Source organism: Heterocephalus glaber, unplaced genomic scaffold (genome assembly GCF_053883595.1).
Source record: "Heterocephalus glaber isolate CG9 unplaced genomic scaffold, H.glaber_assembly_v1.0 deba00000546, whole genome shotgun sequence".
NCBI classification, from domain to species: Eukaryota; Metazoa; Chordata; class Mammalia; order Rodentia; family Bathyergidae; genus Heterocephalus; species Heterocephalus glaber.
The window spans coordinates 7469724-7479469 of NW_028258147.1; the positions used below are offsets into that span (position 1 = coordinate 7469724).

The following is a 9746-nucleotide window of genomic DNA, read 5'->3' on the forward strand; positions in this document are numbered from 1 at the left end:
ATAGATCCTATCAGACTCATAGATAAGCTCTATCAATGAAAGAATCTAAGAGCCAACAGGTTACAATTACTATTTCAATTTCTAAGTGACTTTCTCCCCAACCTGCCCTTCCATTCTAGTGCGCTCATGCTTAGATTATACATGCTCTTAATTTCTTAAAAGTTTCGTTTATTCTTACCTAGAAGCTGCCAAACTCCAAGCTGTCATAGAAATGGAACCAATGACAAATGTGCTAGACTTCTTTTACTGGGATCCACCAGATCAACCTTGTAAACAGCTCACAACTGCTAAACTACACAATATGACTTGTATTTTAGATTCTGGAGTCCCCTGGACCTTCTCCTTTTGGAGGCTATTGTTGACTACATTCATAGCAATCCTGCTGACCTTATTATTTGGCCCATGTATTTTTTTTTTTTTTTTTTGGTACCAGAGATCGAACTCGGGTCCTTGCACTTGCAAGGCAGGCGGTGGAACCACTGAGCTAAATCCCCGGCCCTGGCCCATATATTCTTAACTGTTTCTTTGGCTTTGTCTCCTCCAGTCTCAAAGCTGTATGCTTACCCAACATGACAATGCCTGGCACCTATCGAGGGCCTTTAGATAAACCCTCTGTAGAGTAACTGACTGCTGATCACAATTATGACCCTCTTCAGCCAGAAGTAGCCAGAATGGTCTTTGCTCCTTGCTCCCTCACAGCAGTTAGGGGTACTTCTTCAGAGGGGGGGATATTATAGATAGGTAAGTTAATTAGATGTCTTGTAGGCAGTTAGACAGGGACAGTCCAGGAGGAGCCAACATGGAAGACAGTTAAGGAGCCAACAGGGAGGACAATCAAGACACATTCACTGAAGGCCAGCATTGTAAAAGGAGAGAAATTACCACACCCATGTAGGATGCATAGCAGTGATTGATATTCTAAATAGGTATCAATCACCTGGGTGGGGGAATCAAGATCTTCCAAGAAAGACCCCTGACCTACCCCTTACCACTGAAAATCCTTGCTCATTTATTGTACACTTGCTACGTGACTTGCTTTCCCATTGGATCCCCACTTACTCAATATTACCTAATCCACTATACTTGTCATAATCTTATTGGTTCATAGTTTTTTCCACCTTGTGATTTCTCATTAGATCAATATTGCCTAAGCAACTGTACCTGCAGTCTTACTAGTTGACTATAGTTTTGTCCCACCTTGAACCCACCTCACCACATGGCTTTGTCCCATAAAACACCTTTGAGAAGTTGGATGAGTGGGCAACCCACTTTCTGGATCCCCTTCTGTCTCTCTTAAATAGAAGCTATCTTTCTCTCAAATTTTTCCTACTCTTAAAAAAACAACAACAAAAGCTTACATTTTTGCAAGGTTAGACAAAAATAAACAGAAGAACAACAACAACAAATAATTATATATTATGTTAAAAGGTTGAAAGTGTTATTGTTTTTAAAAAGAAGAGTAGGAAGAAGAGGAAGAAGAGAAAGAGAAGGAAGATAAGATGAAGAAGATGAAGAAGAGGATGACGGAGGAGGGAAGGCAGAGGAACCAGATAAGAGAGACCAGAAATGCTGGTTGGGGGCGGGGGGTGGCAGGTTGTGGTATTAAATAGGGTGGTTGGTTTAAGCCTGACTGAGATTTATGAAAACAATGCCCTCTTCATAATAATCAAAAATCTTCACTACAATGGCCTGATTTCAACATTTATTTTACATTCCATTGACGGGCAGGCTAGCAACACTGCTTTAAATATTGAGGATGTGCAGTATTCCTAAATCTGATCAGGTTAAAGAAGATAGTTATTTTAGTTTAGTTTCATTTTTTTTAAGATAAGGTCTTGCTGTGCTCGCTTCGGCAGCACATATACTAAGATAAAGTCTTGCTATGTAGTCTAGGCTGGCCTCAAACTCATGATCTTCCTGGTTTAGCCTCTTGAGGGATGAAGGGGATAATTTTTATTTTATTATTTTTAAATTTAAATTTTTATTAGTACATGTTTGTAATACATAATGACTATATTCATCATGGAGAATTGGTACATGTATATGACACATCTGAATCCTTTTTAATTCTCTTTCCCCTCTCTTCCCTCTGAAGGAGATAATTTTTAATGTATGAAATTTGAAAAACATTGTAATAGCAAGACATTTTATGGTATAGCTTCTTTTTTTTTTTTTTCCGGTACCGAGGATTGAACACAGGACCTTGCGGTTGCGAGGCAGGCAGCAGAACCACAGAGCTAATTCCCTGGCCCAAAATACCGACTTTTTTATTTTTTTGTACCGGGGATCGAACTCTGGTCCTTGCGCTTACGCAGCAGGCAGTAAAACCACTGAGCTAAATCTCCTGCCCAGCAACACATTTTATATTTGGCAGGATTTTAAGAAACTTTTCAATAACATAAGAAATTATTTATCATTGGTTATTTGTCTCTGGATAAAATTCATAGTGAAGACTTTCAATAACAGCTCACAGAAAGCTGATCATAAAATAAATTACTTACATTAAATTCATAGAAGAAGTGCCCAAGTATAACTGCCAAACATGAAGGTGATACACAGTTAGTGACTACGCATGTCACTGTGCTGCTAGTCTGTATCACAGTGCCTCATTTTCAACATTTGGACTTCCCCATAATTCTACAACTCTCAAGGCAGTACCGCCAGTTTTGTCACTGCTTTTGAAATCAGAAGATGCCAGGTGTGGTGGCACAGGCCTGTAACCCCAGCAGCACTCAGGAGGCTGAGGGAGGAGGATTGCTGTGAGTTCAAGGCCAATCTGAACTACAAAGCGAGACCCTGTCTCAATAAAACCAAAAACCAAAAAAATAAAAATAGCTGGGGATTTAGCTCAGCGGTTCTGCCCCCTGCCTTGCAAGCTCAAGGACCCAAGTTCGATCCCTGGTACCAAACCAAACCAAACAAAAAGACAATGAAAAAAATAAAAATAAAATAAATCAGAAGAAATGTAATATGACTTTAAAGTTAGGGCCGGGGATTTAGCTCAGTGGTGCCACCCACCGCCTGCCTTGCAAGTGCAAGGTTGATCCCCGGTACTGGGAGAAAAAAAAGGTATTTGGGAATATTTACATCTTGGGCTGGGGATGTAGCTCAGAGATACAGCACTTGCCTAGCATGCTCACAGCCCTGGGTTTAAGTCCCTGTGCTATCCCCATACCCCTCCCCCCAAAAAAGAAAAAGAGAAAAGAAAATGTATATCTTAAAGATGTTAGAAAAATAATATATTCTTATTATTAAATACTTAAATATAGAGCCAGACATGGTGGCACATGCCTATAATCCTAGTACTTGGGAGGCTGAGGCAGGAGGATCCCTGTGAGTTTGAGGCCAGGCTGGGCTACATAGTGAGTTCATGGCCAGCCTGAACTACATAGGGAGATCCTGCCTCAAAAAAACAAACAAACAGGGCCGGGAATGTAGCTCAGTGGCACTGCAAGGTCCTGAGTTGGATCCCCTGTACCAAAACAAAGAAACAAAAAAACCAAAACCAAATTAAAAAAACGAAAACAAAACCAAAGGGGCCCCACTTAAATATGGAAATGTTTAAGGTAAAAAGGAAATGAGTAACATGAAGATCCACATCTAATCAGTAGGATCATATGTTCATAGAATGCTTTAATACAATGTCAGTATCCCATGTATATTTCACATGATAGAAAAATACAGCTACTAGCTGGGTGAGATGGCGCACACCTGGAATCCCAGCACTTGAGAAGCTGAGGCAGGAGGATACTCTTGAGTTCAAGGCCAACCTGAATTACGTAGTGAGACCCTGTCTCAAAAACCAAACCAAACCAAACAACCAAGAAATGAAAAAAGAAAGAAAATCAAGCAAGCATTTGCAGATTTGTCCACAGTACCATCCATTCTTTTCCTTCTTTTTAAAAATTTTAATGTACGACGGTTTTTATTTACAACTTTATTGGCAGAAAAAAACAGGGAAAACACAGGGTACTCTAGGTGATCCTGTTGGGTTCATGGTCCATTTCAAATGTCCACTGAATTGTTCAAAGATATACAATACTGAATCTGCATGTGCAGTTCCCTTTATAAAGTACAGTGTTCCACTCTAGGCAGACTTTAAACCATGTAAATACAAAGGAAAGGAAATTACTCATTGAAAACTGCATCAAATGAAGGGTATTTTAAATGTAAATTTATGTTGTTGATAATAACACACGCCCAGTGAAAACCAAAAACTGGAAAAGCAGTTACATTTCCAATTTGGATGGTTACAACAATCATTTTCTGCAATGACTTTTATATTTTTAATTTCTCATGAACTTACTATGAGATGTAGCCAAAGTCAGAAGAGAAGACATAGGGAGAATATTCCTTTTTTTTTTTTGGAGAAGAGTAAGCCCTCCAGAATCAGCATGGGAAATGAACATCCCATTGATTCTAGGTGAAAAAAATGTAGTCAATTTCAACTCATGCTGAGCTGACTTAATCTTTTCGTTCACTTGTTTGCTGTCATTCTACTAAATCAAGTGTGCTTAATTCTTCTTCCAATTCATCCAGATCTTCACCAGTAAAAAGATTTTCATCAATAGGGACAGACCCAGTGATAGGTCTCCCACTACCTCAGCAGCTATTATGTATAGTAGCTGCCCTCTTCCTATCGCGCCTTGCCCCCTCCCCTGTGTGACATCATGCCAAGATGGATGCTCCCACCAAAGAATAAACCCTTCTTCCCAGCATGCCCCTGTTCCCGCCTAGAAAGTAACCTAATACTCGCTCACCTCCTACCATCCATCTAGTGACATCACCGGCTCCTCCATTCCCTAGTCACTACCTCACTCAACCCCACCTCAGCCCCTACAAGCCCCACCCCAGTCTCTATAAAAGACTCTCCCTGCTCCAGCCATATTGCTTTTGTCTCTCCTTTGTTCAGAGACAGCCCAACAGATCTATTCCCCTAATAAAGGCTTGTTGTGGCCTGGTCTGGTCTTGGTCTTCGGCCTTTTACCTGACACTCAGGGCTCCATTTTCCTTTCCCTCCACCTCAATGCCCTCCACGTCACTTCATTCACCATTTTGGGCCCTACTTCCAGAAGCTTCTTTTAATTTGTTTTTGTCTTTATCTGAAGCCTATGTGCTTTTGAGACTGACCACAGTAATGCCTGTCTCATCTACATCTCTAGGGATGCACAGGCTTAAGTCTATGTCATTTACACTCATGGAATCATCAACCTCATCATCATCCACTTCCTCATGGGCATCACTGACCAGTTCAGGATGGAATTTAAACATGAGACCACTGATCACTAGTGCCTTCCCTGCTTTAAGGTCAGTTTTCCTTCTTTCTTTATCTTATTTGAGTTTATCAATCTTTTCTTGTCTTCTTTTCTTCCATGCAAGAAAAGATTCTAGAGTGATTTTGGTAACATTTGGACCTAGGGCAGAATACTCTCTTTCAATGAGATCATCTAATGAAATTTCATCTTCTTCCTCTCATCTTTTTTCTTTTTGGTACCGGAGATCGAACTCGGGACCTTGCGCTTGCGAGGCAGGCAGCAGAACCACTGAGCTAAATCGCTGGCCCTCCTCTCATCTTTTTTCAACACAAATCCAGGAGGAAGTGCACGATGATACATACAGTTTCACCCTCTCCAGGGCACACCCTAAACCAGCCATACTTGTTATTTTCAATAGCTTCAAGGAAATGCTTGCAGACTATTTGAATTTTTGGTTTTTTCTTTTCTACCTCATCACGCTTCTTGTTTACTATTTCTTTGTGCTTGTTCTCATCTCAATTATCCATTGTATCTTTTTTTCGGGGGTCCAGGGATTTAGCTCAGTGGTTCCACCACCTGCCTCAAAAGCTAGTTCGATCCCTGGTACCGAAAAAAGAAAGAAAGAAAAAAGTCCTGGGCATTGTATCTTTTTCAAGTTCTTTATCTCTTGGATCAGTGCAAACACTTGTTTTTTATATTTTCTCTCCAAAGTCAGGTCATGAGAGAATTTGCACTTATCTCCTCTGGTATGCTGTCCTTGCTTGAAGAAGGCACATACCATGGATTTGGGATCTTTACTTATTTTCTGAGCAGTGACTGTAGTATTGAAGAGCTCGTTTAGCTCCTGCAATTCTTTCTTCTTGTCATCTTTCTTCAACTTCTTTTCAGCTTCACTTTGTGCCACTGACGTGGATTTTGTTGACCAAATTTAACTTGATGAGTGACGACCTTGATAAACTTCTGTTGCTTTGCTCCTTTCTTATTCTTTAAATCAAAACTTTTGTCTTCAATAATCTTCTCTGTCTTTTTCTGCTCCAACTTTTTGCTGACCCCAGCCTCAGCCTGTTTCTTGGGGGGCATTGTGGAGAGAGGTGGCACTGGCCAGACTTAAGGACAGATGGTTGCTGTGGGGGGATTTCGCACTGCAGCAGGAGGAAGAAGATGGGACCACCACTGTCGCAGTGCATGGAAAGCCTTGTTTTTTTTAAAGAACTTCGGTGTTTCCATTTTATAATGATAAAAACCCAAATGGGAAGATAATTGGTCCCAAATCAATCTCTTCTCCATTTCCTTTTAAAATGGTAACTGGAAGGGAAGGGATTTAGCTCAGTGGTGCCACTGCCTGCCTTGCAAGCGCAAGGTCCTGAGTTTGATCCCTGGTACCAAAAAAAAAAAAAAAAAAAAAAAAGAGAATCTGCAATGAATCTGCAAAAGTAGGTAACCTTTTTTTAATATTATATAAATTCTAATCTTCTTTTTTTTTTTTTGGTACCGGGGATCAAACTCAGGTCCTTGCATTTGCTCAGCAGGCGGCAAAACCACTGAGCCAAATCCCCAGCCCCAAAATAGGTAACTTTTAAACTCATATTTGCTTGGTTTGGTCAAGTCCTTGGAATTATTGAGACCCCAGGAACACTCTTCAGGAAATGTAAGTTAATAAGACTGAATGGTTCTTAGCATATAATAGAATACTTACAAATGCAGAAATATCTCCATAATCTTTCTTACTAAAGATATTAATGTTTAATATACCTTCTCTGTTTCTGCTCTGTGGTCCAATGGGAATTCAGTAACTATATTTTGTCATGTCAAACTATCAACATATGTACTATACAGTACTCAGATACTATATATAGTATCTAATGTATATTTTACTTGTTAATAAAACCATCAGAATATGAGAAAAAGGGAAAAGGAGATAGAAACAGATTTCTCTTAGGTTATTGGGTAAGTTTGAGGCACTTCAGCACATTGCTAGTAGGTACTGTTTTCCTTTCTCCGCATTTGGCCACCTAATTATTAATTTCCTTCACTGCAGGCACCTAAAAATCTACTAAAACCTGAAAACTTTATGAGGTATTTGTCAGGCTTGACCAGGTCGTGAAATGGTTAATGAATATGCTCATTAATTCCAAGCTACAGTTTGACAAGATACAAAAAACCCCGCAATAAAACAGGCAGTTGATGCAGGTGCTGTCTCTTCTCAACAAAAGCCGTGCTATCTTGGAGCAGACAGAACACAGAAAACAAGATGGGATGTTCCCAACATAGAGATGACAAGTGTAAGGTACAGCATCTTTTCAATGCCAGGTCACCTGAAAATATCTGTACATCTGCCTTTGTAGCTGCATGGGCCACACCAGAAATATTTGCTTTAACCCCTATACGTGATAGACGTGCCAGACCTCTCTTCCAATACCCTATAGCTTTCTGCCTTTTCTTTGTTTGGGGCTGAGGGCCTCCTGCTTGCCATCAGTCCACCTCTGCCCAGGTGAATAGAGTTTGTATCTCTTTAATTTCTACCCTGCTTGCATGGTCTCATCCTTCCACGCCATTTGTTACAGTATTGATTTATCAACATTACATTTTGCTAATAAGTTTTAGGAATATAATATTCTTCAATTTATGATTCCTCTGATTACATAAAACTATTTACTTTTCTCTAGAGGATGAGGCAGGAGGATCACAAGTTCAAGCCCAGACTAGCCTCAAAATGAAAAATAAAAGGCTGGACAGCCAGGCATGATGGGCATACACCTGTAATCTCAGCCCTTGGGAGGCTGAGGCAGGAGGATCACTGCAAGTTTGAAGCCAGCTTGGACTAGTGAGTTCAAGGCCAGCATGAAACTACATTACATCGTGAGATGTGTCTCAAACAAAAGAAACAAAAGGGCTGGGCATATAGGTCAGTATAAAGGCCCTGGGTTTAGTTCTCAGTAGTGCAAAACCAAACAAAACCAAAAAAAAAGAAAAACAAGCAAACAAAAATAAAACCACACACACAAAAAGAAACTACCAACTTGTATCAATTACAGAGTTCTACATGTTACAGTGTTATACAATGATACCTCCGTCATTGAACTCAATTTGTTCCAAATTTGTGTTTGAATACCAAAAAGTTTGAGAACTAGACATATTTTTCCCATAAGAAATAATGGAGTCAGGGCTGGGGATGGAGCTCAGGGGCTCCATGCTTGCCTGGCAAACATAAGGTCCTGAGTTCAATTCCCAGTACCAGAAAAAAAAAAAAAAGAATCAATAAAGAAATAACGAGTCACTCATACACCACAATTCATCATTTTAATATTGGAAATGGATGGCATCAGAATTCATTAGATTGCACTGTGTTCCAGTTGCCACTCATTTGCCTCCCATGATGAGATGGCTCTGCTGTCCCAAGAGAGGTGGACAGAATCCAGGCATCAATCAATTGGAAATCAGTTCCTGACTTTTTCATTTTTTTATTAATCATTTTCTGTGATTAGTTTTCACTGTGTAAATTATGTTAACTGTACTTCTTTTTAAAAAGTACATCTAACTCCTCATTACCTCCTTATAAGATTTACTTCTGTATGCCTTTTTTTTTTCAGTAGGCTGATAATTGCAGACAAGGAAAAAACAAGTAAAAACAAAAACAGTATGTGCCTAAAAAAATGACAAAAAAATTTTTGCAACATTTTAAAAAACCTGAATAGCCTTTACTTCTTTAATATGCTCAAATTTTATGTAAATTGGTTTTTGCCACGTGTGTTTGTTCACCTTCTAAATGACTTAATGGATTCTCACAGTCTGTCTCTGTCCCGCGTGTAGAACGGACTTGTGATGTAAGCGTTTCATCTGGTCAGTGGTTCCTTTGATATCGTACTGCTGCTGGGATGGGGCTGCGGAACCTGCCTTTGAGTAACAGGTTCCTCTGGGGTAGACTGGGGATATGAGGGTGGGGTGGGCAAATTCACACGTGTTTTCCTAACCTATTTGCAGAAATTTTCAAAAGGCATTTGGTTAAACCTCTTGGCAGTAGAGTATTCTTGTATTTGTTAACGTTTGTGTTTAGGTACTGGTATCTTTTTTGTTTAAAAATGTTCTTAGTGTTGGCTTTAAAGTGAATTTATCTTTAGTATGATAGTTATATGAAAATTATAGGGTTTGTGTGCAGAGAATTCTTTTATAAAGTGCTTTGTAAAAAAATATGTATTCTAGCTTTTGTGGTACATATGTGTGATAACTTTAATATCCATGACAGTTAAGCGCAATTATTTCATCACTCTAAAAATGCTATTTTTGTTTCAGTTCCTGCAGGTGTTTTCATGTCTTTGCAAAGGGACACAGTTTGATGTCTTCTTGATAAAAGTGGTAGACATTTTGTAGCTTTCTAGAAATTTTGTATTCATACGGTATCAATGAAAAATAAAGAAAATGAAAGTGTGGGTCACCCTTTTTATGTGCAAAAAAAAAAAAAGAAAAAGAATGAGGGCCAGGGATTTAGCTCAG

The 9746-nt window shown here is 39.4% G+C and overlaps 1 pseudogene; it reads right to left on the bottom strand.

Moving 5' to 3' along the window:
* Positions 1-4491: 4491 nt before the first annotated feature.
* On the bottom strand, positions 4492-6335 carry LOC101720125 (zinc finger CCCH domain-containing protein 15-like; annotated as a pseudogene).
* Positions 6336-9746: the final 3411 nt, after the last annotated feature.